General features: G+C 40.1%; 1 protein-coding gene across 1 annotated transcript in view; it reads left to right on the top strand.

Annotated features, from left to right (window-relative positions):
• Window positions 1-2071: 2071 nt before the first annotated feature.
• Window positions 2072-21567, top strand: part of MAP1A (microtubule associated protein 1A) — a 64259-nt gene continuing 44763 nt past the window's right edge. Inside the window, 1 exon segment of the mRNA XM_050903203.1 lies at window positions 2072-2152. The gene's annotated coding sequence lies outside the window, so the exon portion shown is untranslated.

Here is a 21567-nt window from a genome sequence, read left to right as displayed (position 1 = left end):
GACATTACGGGAACCTGCTTGTTTCCATGTGTAGTGCTTCTTAGGCAATGACATTGTGTATCTGTGGGAAGCCTGAACAACACTTATTCTAAAATGCTCTCTAATAAATACTGGTCTTATTTTTCTGTTCCTGTGTGACTTGTCCAGTTTTGAAACAATATCTGGAAGACTAGGTCTGGTATTAGGGGAAAATGCCAAATCTTATAAGCCAATTACCTCAGCAGGAAATAAAAAAAGTTCACAAGGACATAAGGAAAGAGGGAAAAAACGTTGCATAAATCATTGCAAGTAGGATGATGAGCGAGATGATAATTTCATTCTTCCCTTTCCTTGCTCTGAAAGAGGATCTGTTCTTTCTGCATCCTAGAGGATGTAGCAGTACCTCAAATAGCATTTATTGCTGCAGTAGGACACCATGACAGTGACACAGCAGCTAGAGTCAGCAGGATTTGCCCTGCAGAGTGCCACCTTGTTCCTGTCCAGGTCAGAATGCTCAGCAGTACTGCATTAAGATGCACTTATATTGGACAACTGGAAAACAATCATGCTTTCCAAGAGTATAGTATAGGAAAACATTTTGTTCACCTTCCTGCTCCCTGTCTTTTATTACATGTTTCATTTTTTCCTATCCCATGCCCAAATGGAAAGGAATAGATGTTCTGTTACACTGAAGGTGGCGGTAAGTTGTTTTTTTTCTCTCCCCCCCCCCCCCCCCGACATTCAGAGGGTTTACTGAGGGGGTTTTGTGCACTCTGCAGTGCAGACTGTCAGGTAATAAATAAGCTATATTACTCTACTGTGTCAGCTGTCACCAGAAAAAGAAACTAAGAACAAAGTTTTCTTGAGCTGCTGTAGATTCTACAGGCCTTGAGACTACTGAACTGTGTGATACAATGATTACTAACTCTATCTTGGTTATGTGTAGAAAGCTGGAGCTTGTATCCTAGAAGATCCTGTTTCCCACCAGTGGCCAGCAGAAGCTGTTGCACAACGTGGAGTTACTGTGCTGGAGAACTAGAACTGCAGTCACTGGGAATGATATCTCCGTGAAAAATCAACATGCTTCACTTGGAAGAAGGCAGATATCAGATACAATAAAACTTTATATTTTATGCAAGAGAGGACGTGTCTCCAGAAGATGGTGGAAGAATTCTCAGTGAGGACCCCATCAATAAACACTGGGGCTGAAATTCTTGTTTCAGTTAACTCTTAGAAGTCTGTGGCATTGGCCTTCAACATCTGTACTTCAGCAGGCAGCAGCACAAGAGGCTGGAGTCGTGATTCGTGCTGATATCCTGGTTTTGTTCATGGTGCCAAAGTGTAGTATCACACCAGCTAGGAGAGGCTGCTCCTTACTGGGATGTGAGGATCTGTGATCTGTAGTGTTTGGTGTCATCCAGAATGTACAACTGCTCACACTGAGGCCTGAAGGTGACTTCCCCAGCATGGCATGGTGCCACTTGCTCTGGGAGCAGATGCTGCTTCCTGCTGTGATATGAAGGCGATTAGCTTACAAAGATTACGTAGATTAAAGAGCAAACTCAAAGGGTCTCAGTGGGATCAGGGGCTTTGAAGGAGTGATTAGGCAGAGCAAGTTGTGGGGGGGCTTTTGTGATTTGGAGGATGCACAGGCTATAAGAGCAGAGAAGCTGGTGTCTCTGAGCTGTTTAGTAGTTTAACCATCCAGTAGACCATCTCTACTAGTGACCAATGCTGGATAATGCAGAAGAGGTAAAACTAACGTGTTTGCTTGGTTAGGCAGTAGTGTAATTTATTTAGCCTCAATCCCTTGTAGCTTGTTAGCATCACTTGCGTGAAGCCAAAGTTGAATGAAGACTTGCTCACTGCATGTACTTCAGGGATAGATGTTTTGTGAAAGGTAAGCATCTTATGGCCCTCTGCTTCTGAAGACTTTCTCCATCCTAAGTATGCTCTTTTGGAAGAGCATCACTGGTCCTTGTGTGTCCTGTTAACTTCTTTATCTCCACTTTGGTTTCTGGAGTAAATGTAATAACAGCTTACTGTTCTTTTTTTTGTTGTTGTTGGGCAGGAATTCGTTCCTGGAACATTAACGTTCTGTCCTGTGACCTGAATCAGCAACTGCGACTCTTCGTAACACGACACCTCGCTCAGTTTTCTTCAGAAGTCAAAGGTCAGCTTTTTGGTTTATCAGCATTAATGTTTAGCTTTTCTTTTGGGTTTGAAAAAAATGCAGAATAAAGCTGATTGTGATTTAGAATGTCAAATTCAATTAGTGAGTTGTTTGCCCAGGATTCTACAGACATGAATACTAAAGAAGAAGAAGAAGAAGAACCATCTTAAGGATCTGTTGGATGCCAGGAATTTAACTTAAAATTACGTATCTTACTACTGAGAATAGAGTGAATAGAAACATGTGCTGTTTAAAAGCCTATTAAGCTTGTAAGTTAGAATCTGTCTTCTGTACCTTATTCAGGTGGCACAATATAGTTTTACTTTGTAAGCTATTTATTATCTATCTCTTCCTTTTGGGTTTTAGAGTGTACTTTTGTATGCACAAAATGTGTTGCAAGTAGTGTGTAAGACTAGTCAAATGACTTTCTGAATCCCTTTTTTGAAGGCCTATCTCCCTTTCCTGAGAAGAACAATGAATAAGAGTGTTATAAAATGACATTAACAGTTAGAAAGTGTGTTTGCTTAGCTTGTGAAAAGCTTGAACTCTGGTTAGGCTGTTTAAGATACATTACATAAAACTATTATAAGGTTACTATAGTAAGCACAGATGACACTGTTGCAAAATGTTTTTTATATAAGACTGTCTTATAGCTCACTGTACGTTTTACACTCATGTCAAAGGGTCTGAATGTGTTTTCCAATTGGGGAAGCTGTTCTCCTAATGGATAGCGGTGAAAGAAGGTACCTGGACTCTTCTCAAATGTGCCACTGACTGAGAGGTCTCTTAACTTTCCTGTGACTTTTTAACATGGGGATAGAAAGTCTCCCTCCTTGCAAAGCAGTGTGTGTGTATACACACACACTTACGGGATTAAAATACTGTGTATGAAACATATCAGTTGAAACACTCAGCAGAAGATCTGTCTAAATTTGAAGCGTCTATAACAGAGTCTATGGTACAAATAGACTCAGCACTAACAAGTCACCATGAGTATAACATTTGCCCAAGAATTCTTATGATTCAGGGTTGAAATATCTGGATTAATATTAGCAACATGTATCCCCCTCACTTCCCTTGCTTGGTTCCTGAGGAGCAAAGGGTGATAAATGTGATGCCAGTCTATAAAGTAAGTTCCATGAGGGATCTGGGGAATTACAGGTCTATTAACCAACTGTCAGGTCTACTGGGCAAATCAGTAGTAACTATAACAAAAAGCAGAATTAGTGTCTACCTGGGAAGAGTCACCATTGGTTCTGTGAAGGGAAGTCCTGCTTTTTAAATGTCTTGAAGTTCCTTGAAGAGATCAGCAAACATATAGATGAGTGATTTAGCCTACCAGCCAAAAATGTTTTGGGAATCTAAGTCCATGAAGTCTGTTTAAGGAAGCCTATTGGCCATAGAATTAGGGGCCAGGCTTTGGTATGCAGAAGTTTCTGAGAAGGATGGGTAAACAGAAGTTCTGATGTAAATAGCTAGCTCCGTCAGTGGAGCTGGATTGCTAGTTGAGTTCAGCAAGGTACATGCTGCTCAACATAGCTACTTAAATGTTAAAGGGTGAGCAGTGAGGCAAGTTTGATAATCCAAAGTCATTCAGGATTCAGTAATGCTGCATCCTGACTGAAGAATTTAAGCTGTGTAAGGTAAATGCCCATATGCAAAAACAACGCCCAAATGTAGCTTCAAATTAAAAAAATGGTGAGTTCTGAACTGACCATCACCATGGAGGAATGAAATCCTGTAGTTATGATACAGTTCATGGAAGCATCAATTCAGTGATTGGCAGCAAACAAAAGAGATAAAATGTTAGCAATTATTGGGTAAGAAGAGGAGAGAACAAAACAAGGAGCATCATGGCACTGTACACTAGATCCCAGATCTTTGAATACCCTGCAGTTTTGGTCCCCTTATCTCAAATGTGGTGGAACTGCAGTAGAGCTCAGAGAGGTAATGAGGATGGTCAGAGGTCTGGAGTAGCTTTCTTTCAAGAAATGATCAAGTAAGCTGAGATGCTTCAGTTTGGAAAAGCATTGACTAAAGAGAGGAACAAGAACTAGGGGGAATTAAATGAAGCTGGTGGAAGTCACGTTCAAAAGAAAATATGGTGATATGGTTGCCGATCCAACCAATAGTGGAGCCATAGAATTTATCTCCACAACATCCTTTGGCAAGAAGCTTGTGTGGTTCAGAAAGGAAATTGGATAAAATTTGAAAGAGATCCTTTGGGGGGGAGTTACTAAATGGATGAGCCAAAACAGGGGGACTCTATTGTCCCTTCTAACCTTACTTACTTAAGTCTGTCTATTACAGAACACTCCATACATATTTCAAACCATTAAATCTTGAATGAGGCAGAACAGAAGAAGAATTAAGTATAGAAGTAAACAGGATGAATGAAGGATTTCTGTTCATCTGTGCATCCACAGACACTCCTTGGATATTGATGGGCCTCTCCAGTGTGCAGTTACATAAATTTAGTTCTGATTAGTTAATTTCTGTAGCTAATGACATAGATCAGCTGGCATCTTGTTGTTTGTCCAACACAGACTTACGATCTGGGTCTGACAGAGACTTGATCTCACCTCTAGAAGAACATGAGAGGAGAACATCAGACAGGAATGTTATTTTTACTAGCCATTCACAGCCACTTCTGTACTGAGAAACAGAGATGCCTTGTGGAAAAACTTGGTTGACTTTTCTAGTGGGACTGGGAAAGGGTAGAGCAACATAGGAAGCAATCATATCTCAGTCAAGTTGTCTCCTACTATTGTAACTAGTTAAGCAGTGACCTGTTAGATGCCCAGTTTTCTACAAGTGTTCTGAGGACTCTGCAGCCCCGAACTGTCTGATATAGACTCTTACAAGGTTATACTACTGTAGCAAGCAATGAGGAGTCTTCTGTTTTGTAGCTGTCACTGTAGCTGAATACCAGTGCAAGGGGTAGTTGAAAGAACAGTCCAACATCCAAACATCCGTCTGATCTATTTTACATTACAAAAAAATATCTGAAATCTGAAAGGAATTAACTGGAGAGGAAAATATCTAACTGAGACTGATCACTAGCTCCTGTTGAAGGGTTGTGTTTCTGTTAGATATAATGTGGATCTGGAAGCTCTCATATCTACATGGAAGAGACTACTAGAGCAACAGTTGAATGGCTTGTGGCTGGCAGCTTTTTTAAAAAGAGCAAACAATAATTATTGCTAGTTAAGAACAAACCCATGAACTGAGCCAATAGCCTCCCTTTCTATTGAAGCCTTCCTTGACTGGCATAACCCTGACTTTGGACAATCAAAACCCACTGATAACTGAAAGTATAAAATTTCTGATTTTTGTCTTGCTTTTTGTTATGATCCAGGCTTTATCTGGGATAATGGTGATGTGTGTGTTTGTCACCTCCAGGTTAGACTTCTGCATCCCATTAGGTTTAGGTCTGAAAACAAGAAATAACAAACCTCCAGCATGTGTAGGAGATAGAGAACTGGTAGCCAGAGTAACTGGTACCCTACAGGGTAACACTGAACTGTCTACTTTGTGCCCTGTTTTAACTTTCAAGCTCTTCATGAGTTGGCACATAGCTGCTCTGTAAAAGCCTCTATCATGGCTGTGGCCTTGTGGTTCTGTAGGTGAACAGGACCTAAAAGTAGACTTAATCTTACAACCGTGTCTCCATTTGTGTATGGCAGGACAGCTCTAACTCTAGAGCGATGTACCTGGAGCCTGAAGCATTATCTTGATTCAGGCTGTAAAGTAGGAAACCGAATTAGATAGACTGTGACCATCTGTAAGCATGGCAGGTCCTCTTGTCTGAAGGCTTTCCCCTATAACTGCAAATATTTAATGTATTAAATATTTTAAAATGCTACTTATCTTCTCCCCGGAAATGATTTCTGTAAGAGTCCTGTAAGTTTCCATGAAACCTCCTGTGGGCTTCCTCACTCGGGTCTAATCATCTGGAAAATGTGAGATATTAGTCATGTGGCCTAAAAGATTGTAGGTTCTTGCTATTCATCCATTGTGATCTTAAGGACTCGGGTTCTTATTTTTAAGATAATGGCTAGGCTAACATTAATCTGTTTAATAAAGTGCTGTGGTATCACTGGACCTGAAAAATCCTTGCTTTGTCACACTAGGGTCGAAAGATCCTGACCTGTTTTCCCAATAGTGCTTAGCATTAGACAGGCATGTGATAAGAAGTGTTCGATATTTGCTCAGGAAAGAGCTAAGGCATGTATAGGGATGGATAGGATTCCAGTAACATGAACAATTCTATGGTCTGTTTGCATGCTTCACCGACAAACTGATCAGTAGCCGTGATTTTATCTCATCTATATAGGAATACGGATTAATTGTTCTAATTATGCTTTAATTTGACAGATATTGGTGGTCTCAACTACGCAACAGAACAATGGCCTGTCACTTTAGTAGAACAGTTTGTGATCTGCAAGTCTGTTTTCTGTCTTCTGACAGTGCAAAGTAGGAAATTGATACCTATTTTCCTTTCTACAATAACGGTTCTAGTGCCACAGGGCAGACTTTAAGCAGCCATAGCTATCTGCAGGATCTGGTAGAGCTGAAGAAACATGTGTGTTCGTACTCTCCCTTGATGTAGGGATTTCACATGTTGCTATATATTAACTGGTGTGCAATGGAGAAAGTTCTGGAGTTGGCTTGGTCAAATTGTTCCTTAAGATTCTGGTGCTGCTGTATTTCAGTAACACTGTGGAGAAAAGTGACAGAGTTTAGACACCAGTGGGATATGTTCTGTATTCTAGGACAATTCTCAGCTTCTCCTGGAGGAACTTGCCTGCAAACTGTCCCTGACCAGTCTGTCCCTGTGTCTGTTCAACAAACGTTTGTTACCTGGGATCAAGTGCAAATCTAGCTCACCCTATAGCAAATATTGATGCAGGCTATATTGAAGAATAGTCTATATATGGCTTCTTGAGGTGCTGCAATTCAATATTAGGTTTTGTTTATGCAGGTGTAGCTCTTGCAGTGTAAGACATTTCCGAGACTCTGTTATATCTTCAAAAGTGATACCCCAAATAAGCTATTTTCTATCAGATTTAGTAAATCAATGTGAGGGAGGCTGCTCTTCTCCTATACGCTGTAAAAGTAACTCCTGGCACAAACTCCTAACCCCATTTAGTATGAACAGCACTATTGTAGCTGCGATGGGTTAGTTACAACTTATGCAACAGCTACGGGAAGTGCTAATGTCATTGATCAGTTGGAGCAGGGCAGGCAAGTTTTGAGAGACACGCTGTCTAAAAAGGTTGTTTTTTCTGTCCTGACTTACACCTTTTATTTACACAGAGATCCCCCAAACAGACAAGTGTCTAAGCCCCTTAGCAGGTCTTGCCTTTGTGCTTGAGTTTGTCCTGTGGGTCTGTTGAATAAAGGTGTCCTTATGCTTCAGGATGGTTTGATGTGGCTATTTGGACAAGTCTCTCTCCAGATGTGCTTGTTTTCTGGAAGATGATGCAGGCAGTTTGTGTCACAGAAGTAATGTCTTCAGTAGTTCAATAGCTTTGGAAGGTGCCTGGTTGAGAAGAGTCAGGGAGAGAAGTGGGTGGTGGTCAGATCCTTTTCGCGAGGAAAAGGCGGTGTGACTTAGAGCTATTGCAGTCTCTCTGCTAGCAGTGGCTAATACTACTAAAATCTCTTACCATGCTGCTTTTTTGATATTGTGGTATCACTAAGGATCATAATCGTATTAAATGGTTTGGGATGACTCTCTTTGTAGGGCACACTTATCTCAGCTCATCTGATTTCACTAAGGGAGTTGAAAATACCTGTAGAGACTTGATCCTGAATTGGAGGCTTGCAGCTTAACGTGGTACTAGATATGCTGCCACTCTTCCACGGAGCCCCTCCCCATCATTGCACATCTGCAGAATTTCCTGTGGGACTACACATTCCTGCTAACTCTGCACAACATCTCTTTGCTCTGGTACTTTTTTGGGAAAGGAAGAGCGTAGCTGGCTCTCAGCTGTTCCTGCTTCTGGTGTGGTCAGCAGTATGGATGTGAGATATTCTGGCCTGGTGATCTAGGGAACATGAATTGGTCTTTGGAGCAGATTAGTTACTATAGGTGGCTATTTGGTTTGTGGCAAGTGTGTACAGCTGGCATACGTCATTTCTCTAACAGAGTCCCCTGGCAGCACTTACGGCAAGAACAGCCAGGCAGAGACAGGCTGTGGGATTATGAAGATCTAGAGAGCAGGCTTGCCTCAAGCTAGATACTTGCACATTCCTGTTGACTGATTCAGTAAGCATGGATCTTGAAATGCAGCAAGATGATCCCTCAGAAGGGGCCTATCCATAGACTCAAGAATACTGAAGCAAAAGGAGTAAGCATGGGAATAATGGCCACAATTTATAAAATGTATTAAGCAGCTGTCTAGAGCTGTAGAAAATTACGACAGTCCATACAGCTGAAGATTGTGGCAGGAGATAGTGTAGCTTAGAGACGAATGTTGAAAGGCTTAAACTGAGGAGTTATGCTATAATCCCAGGATTTACTTGATGGTGGTGGATCTTGAGTGTAGACAGGTTTCTCCCAGTGACAGTTAGCAAGAAGCTATGGTTATGGCATGGTTTGGGGGGAGGATGTGGGAAAGACTGCTACAAGAGAAATTTCAGGTCACAACTGATAATATAATCTAGAAGAAGCTCTAAATGTAAACTGGGAACAGTCTTGATTGCATTCCATATGTACCATCAGATAATACCGTTTTGAAGATAGCTGCAGTCTTAAACAAATGCTCTTTTAGCTATGCTGCTTCTGCTTGAGCAGCTATTCTATACTGATTACTTTCATGGGTAAGAATCTTTCTAATTTATTTTTTAACTTCTGTTGCAACTTGCTGCAAATTCATTGCTGTGTATCCTCTAACAGCCCTATGAAGATGTGTGTTCATTGCCATTCTGCTCTAGATGGACATACATAAAACTAGAAACTTTTTAACAATAGGAGTTGTTCAGCTCTACACCGTGCATGCCCTCTTGTTCCTGCTGTAGGCTTAGAGAAGAGTGGCTGCAACTGATTTTCCTCTACGTATTCATAGCTTGGTGTTAGCTCCTCTGAGCAGAAGGCTGTACTAGACATCTCCTGAAATCCCTTCCAGTTAACATTTTTATGATTCCATACTACTTGAAAAATCCCAGTCTTGCTTGTGTGAGGGACACGTACCTCCACGCTGGTGTTGTATGCTTAGCAGTGTCTCTGGAGGATAAAGCTATTCTTTTCAGAAGTACGTGCATTAACCTCAGAATATCATTCCCTTAATGGTTGATGTTTGCGCTCTGTGATTAGGGAAAAGTCAGGTGGAGCACAGCAGTTACTGTAAAACCAGAGTAGTTCTTTGACCTTCTATTTAATGCAAAGGGCTTCTCACTCTACAGACTTGTAACAACCAGTAAAAGTTTGACACCACTGGCAAGAAACAAAAGATGAAGGCTGGTAATACAATACAACTACGTAAAGCAGTCTACCTAACAGAATGTTCCAAGACTTTCCTATCTGCAATTTCTCACTCGGTTACAGCAGTTATTTCCAAAGTGTATTTGTATTATGTTAATGCTTAGTGTTTGAAGGTGAAATCAAAATGTAACTGCAGTATTCTGTGGCAATGGAGAGGGCACAGTTATCCCTCTGACAAGTTTTTAGTCTGTTTAGAGATGATGAGGAACAAATGAGTCTCAAATGTGGTACAAATGAGAGGAGAAAAGCTGAGGACAGAGCTCGTAATGGTGAGGCGGTCATACAAGTGATACCTAATGCACCTTATGAAAGTTGATTTGTTGGGTTTTTTTGTGGGTTTTGAGTTTTTTTCCTACACTAACTTGCTGGCTCTTTCTGAGTATCACAAACAACATGACTCTTGCTGTAGGGGTAATCTCACAGCATAGTTTACAGGGTATGGATGGTAGGGACAGCAAGAAACCAAGCATGGATGTGATGATGACCTGCCCAAAGGGAAAAGGGGTAGTCCTGGATGGCAGCAGCAGAACAGAAAAAGGTAGGAACGATTATGGAACACCTTGTATGACAAACTTTGTATGCGTCACTGAGAATCTGGAAGCTAGTAAATGGTCTGAAGGAGGGAGAGGGTGATGTGATGAGAAAAATGAACAGAAGTGTCAAACCAATTCAAGGTGAAATACTGAAGGCTTGTGTGCTCTTATATGGTGAGGGTAGCCCCACATGCACTTTTGCACAGTTGTCAGTTGCCACTGGCTGCCATAATAGTTTAAGATCATGTACAGTGTCTCCTTGTGCTGGATGTTAATAGTTCTTTACAGCTGAGAGGGACTGTCTCTTTCCAATAAAGATTGACATGGTGCAAGGCAAAATGCTCAAAGTAGTTACTTCTCAGCACAAGGGAAGTATGCTTTCTGATATCTGTTGGTTTTGATGTTCAGAGAAGAGAGCTTCTTTTTCTGAACACAGTTCTCTCTACATGAATATTAGCAGCTGCTTTCAGTCTGACTAGGGGATTTTAAATAGCTCAACAGCCATCCCAGTGATCTTTCCTCTCAAATCATACTTTGTGTTAGTCTTCAGAAAACTTTTTATAAATAACTAATGACATAATTGAAAATCAAGCAATTAAGAACAACATTCAGGTTGAATTTGATGGAACAAATGCTTGAAATAATGAAACATTGATGAGATACTTTTCTTGCCTCTGTAAAAGGATTATCAGAAATATTAAACACTTTCAAGTATTAGCTTGCATGTTTCTTTGCAAACTTAATGTTTTATGCTGAAAGCCAGCAGGGTTTGTGTAACAGTCTAATAACTAGCTGCCTTGCAGGCAGATGGCCTTCAGGCTCTGAAATCTTTCATATTCGACCTAATACACATGCTTCACATCCTACTGATGCCTTTGTTTTACATTTAATGCCAACTGAGGATACAGAGATATCTGCCACAGCCCACTGAGGATATAGCAAAGTTGCATTATAGTTCCTGAAGGCAGCTGTCTTTTTGGATGAGTACTCCTAGAATGCTATTAACTCAAGCTAGGAGAAGAAGAATCTGTTTTTACTGCCTCTCTAGAACTTATGGGCAGCTACAAAGAGGATGGAGGCTTTCTCTTCACAAGGGGCAATGAGTGCAAGTTGCATTGGGAGAGGTTTCAACTCAAGGTAAGAAATTTTTTTACTGTGAGAACAGTCACAGGAACAACTTCCCCAGGGACGTGGTAGAGTCCTCATTGGAATTTTTCAAGATGTGATTGGACAGGGTGCTAGATACTATCATCTGTGTTCCTTTTCCCATGAAAAGTTGGACCAGATGACCTTCTGAGGTCCCTTCCAACGTGGGCTGTTCTGTGCTTCTATGAATTCAACTTTGCAACAGTTAACAAGGAGTTTTACTAGTGGCACAAATCAGGTTGTGTTAAGTTACAAACCTGATAAGAAGCAAAGGCAAATGCACGAGTCCACTATGCACATCTTAGTCTCAAAGTCTGCATTTGATCCTCCTTTTACAGTAACAAATATCTCATAGGTTAATGTTTTCACTTGTACAAGTGACTCATCTGCATGGAACTTGGAATGGCTTTGAGTGTCAGCTTGTGCCATATACTTTTTTTCCACTACACTGCTTGCTTAGTTTTCAGTGATCAATCTCAAGTGCATGACAGTAAAAAAAGCTGCCTTGTTTATTCAAATTATAGCTCCCAGATAGTACAGAAGACAACTTTGTGTGTTCAAGCAAAAGCTGTTCTAGACAAGAGGCAGAAGACCAATTGCTTGTGAAAATTATATTACAGTGAAAGTGTATGTTCCTCACAGCTGTGGCTTCCTGCTAGAGAGACTTCTGTAACATAGATCATCCAGTGATGGACTTTGTTCAGCTCTTGGCTGTTAGTAAAAGGACTACTATGTCCTAAATTTGCATGTTTAGGTAGTAAAAAAAGTCAGTAGTTAACACTATTTTTTTTCACAGATGCAATAATGATTCTTTGGACTTTTAGATGTGATTTCTAGTCCTCAAGCAATTAACTTTCCTGCACCATTTGTCTGCCAACATACTTCTGACCAGAGAAATAGAAAAGTAAGCACTTGTCATCTTCTGTGCTTCTTCCTTATGTGCTTGAGGGCTGTATTTGCTCTCCTAGTAACCACACTGAGCATGACCTCAAAGATCCTGTGAACTGCAATCTCCCAAAATACAGTTTCCTATGCCGTAAGTGCAGCCCTTGTTTCTTGTTGCTCCATGTGGCTGCAGCAATCCCAAGCATTGCTCTTTTCAGCTGACGTCTGTCACAAACAGCTTTAGATTTTTCTCCCAGATAATTGGTAAAGAATATATCTGTGGGACTTGTAAGCACCACCAGGATCTACCAGTTAGGCATACTTTAATCAGTTACGTGTGCATTCTATAAGAATATGTATTCCATAAGAATGCTGTATGTTAGGGTAGGTAGTTGTACTGGTTCAAGCAAAAGGTATGCCCAGCACAGTGACAGAAAGTGGATGCATGGGCAAGAGTGTAAGATGAGCGCATAAAATACTTCCTCCTTGTACTATCCTAGCTCATATCTCTTTCTAGCTCATGAAGAGGTATGTTTTCTGTGTGTTTAGTAACACTCAGCACTTCAACTTCCACAAAGTTTTTCAGTCATTCCCTACCAGAAGTAAAAAGTCTGGCAAGGAGTAAAACAGTTCAGTGACATGTTGCAGGAAGAAACCTGCAACCTCTTCTTATTTCCTTGGATTCTCATTCCTGTCTGGTCTCATTTTGATGTACCTTCCTCCATTGGACAATTCCTGTCCAGTCTAGTTGTGTTATAGGTTTGGCATATTTGCCTTCTCACCATTTCTCCAGATTGAAGAGGTCTGGCCTACCTAATGGTTCCGTATAGGGAAGCTATTCCATACCTTTCATCTTTCTTGTTTTATTAATGTCTTCCAGACCTACCTCTTTGAGATGCTGTGATCACAAGTGTGTAGTGTTCAAAGTGGGGTAGAGCTATGTGTTTACACAGTATCACAATATTTTTTCTTCTTTTCCTGATTTCTAACACCATATCTATTCACTTTCTGACTGCTGCTGAGCAGTGAGTTGACTCCTGAATAGAACTAAGACTATCATAATCTCAAGATCTCTCCCCAGTGGTAATAGTTAGCTCTAGTTAGCAATAGTTAGTGTCATTTCATGTGTGATTTATACTGATAAATAAAATGGCAAATGAAACTCAGCATTGTGAAGTCTCCCTCGGTAGTTCATCCTCAGCCATGCTAATAACTTGGTATTATCCATAAGCTTTGCCACCAGTCTGCTTTCTTCCTTTTCAGGTTGTTTATGAATATGGTGAACAGCACGAGTCCTGGTGTAGGCTCATATGACATGCCTTAGGAAATAATAATTACACTATATCAATACAACCTTTGAGATTTTGACAAGCTTATTTGGTTTTTATTAAGAAGTAAGGTCATATTTTCTGTAATGCCATGCTGATTGGCATTCATTTTGTGTTCTGTTTGAATCTTTACTGCTGATGGGCTTTGCAGTCTTCTAGGACTTAAATGCCAGAGCACTGGAGCTCAGATTGGAAGCTGAGAGCTTCTTAGTCAATCTCTTAGATCTTGTACAGAAATTATCTGTTTGTATAGACAATCTCCCACCACCATTACTGTTAAAATAGAAATAATTTCATTGTCTCTAAAATATATTCTTCATTTCTTCCAAATACAGAACAGAAATATTTCCTGAATATTTCTGGCTCTATTTGACCTGCAGAGCTAAGCTCTTAAAAAAAGAGATAGCACAAAAGCAAAAACTTGTAAGATCATATATAAAACTTCATTTCAAAATGCTGCTTTTACCATCTTTAACAGATGTTTTTAATGCTAAGAGAGCTCCTCTGGAAACTACACATCTTCAGAGTTCTCTTTGATGATAATACTGGGCTGCATTTTATGCATTTGAAGCCAGCTTACTGAACCTTCTTTGGTAGGCCAGGCTAGGAAGTTATCAGGATTAATCTTTGTTTTCCTTTTGTGTATTTCAAAATGTTCCTTTGTTCATAAGGTACACGTTATGGTTCTCACTGTGATAGCCAAAAGGCTACTCGGTGAAGATAAGAAACCAGAGCTCCAATAAGCTATTTTGCACTTCAGCTAAGCAGAGGTTAATTTAACATCAGTTTCTTGCTTTCATGCTGTTCTGTCCAAATGTTGATTACTGACTGAAAGGGCAAATGGTGCTTCTCTCACTCCAAAATTAATGTAAGCATTAAACTGACCCTCTGCAACTGACATTTCTGTGCATATTTGTTATACATTTGAAACTGCTGAGGCTTCAGGAAAATCATATAGGATCTACTCACGTGAAGCATCTTTCCTATGAAAGAAACAATTTTTCATAGATGCTCTGGTTCTGTTAACCTCCTCTACTGAATAGTATGGTGAAAATTCTGTTCAGCTTTTTAAAAGCAAACAAGATCAAAGGAAATGCCTTACTGAATCAGATCAGTGGTCTGTCTAGCCCAATATTCTGCCTCCAGAAGTAGCAACGAGATGCAATTCAGAGAAGCACATGAGCCTAACTGCTTTTGATTGACCTTTTCCCCCCTCATAGGTCCCTCACTGTGCATAATGCTTGGATTAGGGGTGTTGAAGGGTATACCACAAGCAACTCCTTTTACTAAAAAGTTGTTTAATCCCTCTTGGATCTACAAATGCTGTCTGCCTCCACAGTCATGTGTAGCAGCAAGTTCCTGAAATTCACTGACTGCTATCTAAAGAAGAAATTCCTCTTCTGTTTTAAGTTGGTTTAGCTTTACCGAGTGCTCCCTAGCTTCTACCACTTTAGGGTTTACTGAGTAATGACCTGGTCTACTAGCTTTGATTTTTATATTTTTTTTTAACAAGGTCCTTTCTAAATTGAAGAATTCTGGACTTTTAAGACTCTTATGATAATGCCACTGTTCAAACCTCTTAATCATTTTGATTATCTAAGCTAAACCTGAATCGATAGACAGAACACTTTCCATTATCTTCATAAGCAGCAACAGCATGCAGTGCTATCCTAGATCATGTTTTACCCTCATAAAGATAATAGAGAGTTCATGATGCTGTACTTCTAAAGAATGGAAAAAACACATCACCTTTGAACGAGGTCCATCACATAAGAAATTTAGCAAAATACTGGAATCCCTTTTTTAATGAATACTCACTGTTACTGCCTATCTATAATCGTGGACCCTATTTATGGTATGGTGCTTATACGACTTCTTGTAGTACTTGAAAATAAATATAAGATTTTCAATTCTTTTCCTCAGCTGTTGTTCATGAGTGACATCACCACAAAATAAACCCTCCTACCTGTGCTCCAGACTTCAGCATCCTCTGGAATCTGACTGGCTTCCATAAAATTTGGCTGAGGTCAGTGCACTACTGGCCCAGGTTCTGGAAGCTGGGGCCTCTTGCTGGAAAGCTGAAGTGGCTGTTAGGACTCAGCATTTGAGTACGCAGAGCGGCGTCTTTTATGACCTTGGTGAGAGCCCAGTTCCATTGTTCTGACAACTCAGGCATTTCAAGGGTTGCAGGCACTGTTTTTAGCACCTTACGTAAGATTTTTTTTTCTCAGCAGACACCTGCCATCTTTTAGTGTGTAACCCATTTTAATTCTTGCTATTTTTTGCCTAGAATAGCATTTTCTTTTCTTTCATTGGCTGTCCAGCCTTATTCTCTTATCTCTACTTTTTTGATAAGCTGTTTATCTTTTTTTTTTAAATAAGAAGTGTTCAAAAGCTCTCAGTGAGCCAGTTAAAAACAAAAAAAATGAAAGAAGGGGCATGTGCTTCCACTCAATGCCAGCAGAAAAACAACAAAGGCTGTTGAAGACACCATTTTCTCCATCTTATAAAATTAGCAGCTTTCAGTCACTGGATAACAGTTTATGGAGGATCTGTATGATGCAGAACAGTTCTTTAAACAGGGCTCTGATAACTATTTCATGTTGTCCATCTAGTTGCACACAGATTAACTTGGGGGGAAGGGTTGGTGTGTTTGTGGTTTTGGTTTTTTGTTTTCTTTTTTTAGTGTTGCAGTGACATTTCTTTAACTTGACAAAGGCAGCATTCTCTTGGTGGCCATGTGCATTGTAAGCACGGCAGCTGCAATGACAGCGACCTCCTAAATTCTAATACACAGTTCTTTTGGAGTCTTCATGTTGTACCAAGTTTAGCAGAGATGTTGAAACGAGAGATACTTATTACAAGCTAATACAAGCTTTGGGTGACTTTTTTTACAAATGTTGCTGGGATTCTAGCATCAGTCATATCTAGAGATTGGTAACGAAAGCCTTGTTAATGTATTATTAGTGTATCATTATTTCACTGTGGCTCTGCACACTTTTCTCCTCTAGCGTCCCTGGCTAGAGTGGCTTAGAGTAGGCTTTTCCAATCCTTGTCAACTGGACCTTGCTAAGACAAACAAGATGAGCAAAGGGGAAGGAGGATTAAGTAGGAAAATAATCTTTAACATGTGACAGTTTCAACAGCTGTGTATAATTTTCTGACAGATTTCTTGGTCTGTTTCCCTCTACCCTGCTATGAATGCAGTTCCCCAACTCTCTTCCTTTGCTTTTAAAGAATCCCTAGTATTGGCGTGGGCTTGAGGAGGGAGTCTCTGACCAGCTGCTCTCAATTCCTGTTTACCTGAGCGTCGCACTTAAACAGTTGGAGGTAAGTGGCTTTGGATGTTCCAGTGCTGGCGTCTTTCTGGGGCTGAGGACCCTGGGCTGAGCCAGCTGAGCTGTTACTGCGCATGAGCTCATGGATACGTCTAGAAAGGTTTGGCCATCAGTTTCTGCAGTACTCCCCACGGTGACTTCACGAAGTGGAAAGCCTCTTCACTTACAGCCAGCAAGTGTGCACTATCTCACTGCTCCAGTGTAGAGCAGAGCAACTGGCGGCATTAATGTGCTAGATGCAAGAGAAATGGGCTACGTCATCAGCTTCCCACACTGGTGCACGTATGCCACTCTGAAATGGTGGCAGGCCCTCAGCCTGAGGAAGATATCACTGCTTCTGGTGCTCTGCTGCATCCAGCTTGGGCAATTCCCCTGAAGTGATCTTGTCTAGGATCTTAGCTGCTGTTTCAGGAAGCAAATTCTTCCACTAGGTGCAGATTCAGAAGAGTGAAAAACAGTGTGGAAGGAGCCTGTTAATCCTATTTTGCCATGAGATTAATTGTTGTCATGTGCTATTGTAATTTTAATGCCATAATTCCTACCTCCTTAGAAAACAGATGTCCCTCAGTCTGATTGGCTCTGTTCCAGGATTTTGTCTTGCCCTATTAACCATGGCATTGCTGGAACATACGCCTTTTTCCTCCCTCTGTTAAGAACTTAAAATTGCAGACTGGAGGCACTGTTTTCCTTTCCTGATCTGGTGTTGCTTCTTTCCTGGGGAATCTGAGATGACATGCTTTCTATTTGATACTGAGAAATTATAATAGTCTTTGTGCTAGAAAATCATGAATTCTGAAGTGGAGTTAACAGGGATCACTAAGGGCTTGTGTCTACAGGCATCTTTCTTTTGAAGTAACAACTTGTCTTCACTCTGTTCTGTGTAATGGAATGCCCTGCTGCTTGATTTGGGGATTGTGTGCAAAAGCAATCAGCTTTCCTGATTTCTTGCTAGGGCGAATGTGCTACTGCAGAGGATCCACACCAGATCCCTACTCCATCTGTAATTGTTTTACTTTTTGCTTTATCCTGCTGGCCTGTATGAAGCAGTAACAGAACAAGTGAGTCAATTCCTGAGTTCAAGCTTTGGAAAACTAAGAGCACTGCAAAGAAAATAAATTCACTGCCTGAAGACAGTGTCCTATTTTTATTTTAAACCAAATGAATGTTTTAACTATCGTTTGTGTTTGTTTTTTGGGGGGTGTTACGATTTTTGTGTAATACATACCTCTTAAGGCGAGGCGTTTTTTATTTGAATGCATCAGGTTGCAAGCAATCTGCTATAAATCATGGGTAATTAGTTTCAGTGGTTAATTACCTGTGGTTAAAACTGTGCCTCACTTCTGGGTTGAATTTGTTTATTGTGGTTTCCAGCCACTATATTGCATTCTGCCTGTATCTACTAGGTCTGCGTTCTCTTCTGGAAGAAATCTTACTACTTGCAGCTGTCTTCTCACCTCCTAATGTCTTCTGTTGTATAAATCGGACTAATTTTGGGTGTTTTGACCTCAAACAATGCTTGTAACTGTGTTAGGATCTCTTCAGTTTTAGAATCTTAGAATCTGCCTTTCAAAAATTAAAACCCTAGATCAAAAAAAACCAACAAAAAAACCTCGAATGGTCTCTGTAATGACCACATTATTGATCACTCTATTACTCTAAATTAATAGCCTGCAATACATCCACAGCTAGCGCTCTGCACTGAGCTGAGCTCACGTGTGCTGTTCTCAGCTGTGAAGTTACTGTTTTCTAAAATATAACCAACATTGCACAAGTATGGTGTAAATTTCTTGCTCTTGTCTGTAATGTGTCTAGTCCAGTAAGATCAGTGATTTTGGTACCAATCATGAGTTTCAGTTAACAATTAGTGTATTTTCTTGCAGGTAATCTATTCCTTGATAACAACAATTACATGAGATTCCCCTAGAAATACCTTGAACAAATATCTGCTCATCAGCTGTCCATCATTTAAAACCAATTTTAACCTTCCCAATATAAGCTAACAGTCTTCTAGAATGTGGAACTGCTTTCTTTCTTCCTGCCTGACAATACAAATGCATCAGACCTGTCCTTGGCTGCCTGAATAGGCTTCCCCATAGAACCATGAGTCATAGTCCAGATCTTGATTCTTGCTTCAGGATGGTCAATGACTTGAGTTCAGGGATAGGATGGCTCCTAAAATTGCAGGGTATAGCTTGTAATAAAACTTCATGGGGAGCAGGACTGTGCTGCATGCATGAAAATGACGTGCAGATGTGGTTTCTTGGAGCCTAAATTTAGTAATATAAAAGTTCCTACATGGTCCAGTGGTCACCACAAGCTCATTTCTTGTGTTGTGTGTAAGTGTGATTCTTTGACCTGCTGTCTCTAAATGGAGTACTACAGGCATACATGTTCATTAAAGGAAAATATTCATCTCAACCAAAGATTCCTGCTGTCTTGGGGGGAAATGGTAGAGAATGAGCTATCTGCCATAGGTGTTATGTGTGGGGCTCATTTGCTGCAGAGAGGCAGTAAGACACTGCTATGATAGCAAACCTAGCCAATACAGGTAACTTTTGTGCTCCACCCCTCTCCTTTCTTTAATCTTCACTTAGGACTGGTGTGTATGGGAAGCCTACTAGCAAAACTGTCAGTACAATGCTAGCGGTAGAATTCTTGATGCAGGCGTACTTATTCGAGAATAAGTCTTCACAAACCAGATTGTGTTGATATAATTATTTAACTAGAAATGAACTGATATAGTTATTTTCTACTCAAAATTAGTCCTCATACAAAACACAGACAAAAATAATGCTTGGTGAGGTTTTTCCTTTGTTTTCTGCATTTTATCTCCACAGATAACTAACTTTCCAATTTTGCGAGTTTCTTAGATCAAAGCTCCTAGAGTTGAAATCACCGCAGTCATGAATTCACTGGTAGCTTTTCTAAAGTTAGAACTTGCCCCACTAAATTATTACTCTTGCTTCTAAAACCAGACATTGTGGTTAAATGTTGTTGGTAGTTCATGGAATTCAAATTCTTGAAGTGTATATGGAGGCAAAGAGTAAAGAGTAAGTGGATTTGTCCTGGAACAGTCTTTTGAATCCTTCAAGGAAAGTGGAGGTAGTGCATTGTGCTGAACCAGTTCTGCTGTACTATCTTTCATATATAAAGATTCGAGGTGTCAGGATCTGTTTGAATGGACCTTGAGAGAAGATTAATCCTTTGATTTGATAGAAAAGGAAAATAATGATGAGATTGTTGGGGAAGGGGTGGACCTTTTTCAGGACACAGAGTAAAAGCAGCATATTTTGTTGTTTCATTTTCTTTAGTACTTTGTGTCCTGGCAGATGTGGGTGTTTTCTTGTTTGTTTTCTTCTTAAAAGAAATACTAAGTCTACACTGGTCTGTCCTTGAGGTAGTAGCTTGTGAATAACTCAGTGATTTTTGATTTCGTAGTCCTCTGTTAAATGGATTTGGTGAATGCATTTTGAATCAATTTAAAACAGTGGTTTTTTTGCCCAGTGATAGTGGTCTTTATCTGTAGAACTTTCTAGGACAGACAAGCTGGATGAGACTTAAATTTCTTATGGTTTAAAAAAAAAAAGACAAGAAAAAAATCCCTAAACAACACAATAGGACAAGGCCATGTTTTTCTTTCAGATGACCTGTTCTCATTAGTTTTACTGATATTTTTGTAAACTGAGGCCTGTTCTGGATTTTGTCTGCCTTTGCTTTGACAGTAGCTATTGTGGAAACTGGTTTTGGCTATTCACAATGTTACTTTGCCTTCAGGTAGGTGAATGATCTGGGTTTGACCTAATCCTACCTCTTTGCCTCTGAAATTTTATTGAGTACTAATGATTCTGCAGGAAAATCTGCAGTAGACAGTTTGACTTCTATAAAGAAAATTCTCCTGAGATCACTGTTCTAAAGATGGAATTTGCTTGCATTTTTATTCCTATTTCATGGAGATGAATAATTCAAAGTGGTTATTGATTTTTTTAATTATTTTTTTTTCCCTCCCCTCCATTTGTTTTTCATCTCTGGTTTCATCTGAGCTACATGCTTGCAAGAAAGCATGTGCTGCAGTGCTGATCTTATCCTACATGAGGGCATAAACCCAGGAGGGAACAGTGCCTAAAATGGATGTCCTATTTGATCGATGTCTAAAGAACATTTGCTTATTTCACATCTTTTTTTTTCTGTTTCTTGACTAGTAGGTCTTATAAGCAGCAAATGGCTGGTAACTGTAATATCCCAAACATACACACAATTTATTAGCACTAGTTTGAAGGGACTAATATTTTATCTCTTAAATTAAAATATGCCTGGAAGAACAGTTCCTGTTGTTTAATCATAGCATATGGTTATTTCTTGTGGTATCTTTGCATGTAGTAGCAACTAGATCCTGTGGCTGTTAAAATTTTTTGCTTGTCTTCAGACTTAGATTCATGGTGAGAGAAGCCTCCATACAATGCCAGTTAAATCTGTGTGACCCTGACAGGTTATGGGTTCTGCAGCTTCAAGGAATGTGGCAGAGCTGTTTTGCATTGCTTACAGAAAAATGCCTGCATTTCAACATCTCTGTTTTGCCTGCCTCCTAGGATCCTGTTGTGATTTTGTCAGAACTGTCCTACAGGTGTCCTCTCTATCCAGGTAACGATGCCATGCTGCTTTATAACTAACAGGGCATCTGGTGAATCCCTGCCTCTGG

Source organism: Gymnogyps californianus, chromosome 11 (genome assembly GCF_018139145.2).
Source record: "Gymnogyps californianus isolate 813 chromosome 11, ASM1813914v2, whole genome shotgun sequence".
Lineage (NCBI taxonomy): Eukaryota > Metazoa > Chordata > Aves > Accipitriformes > Cathartidae > Gymnogyps > Gymnogyps californianus.
The sequence above is the reverse complement of the archived record's forward strand: the minus strand, read 5'-3'. Positions and strand labels throughout refer to the sequence as shown.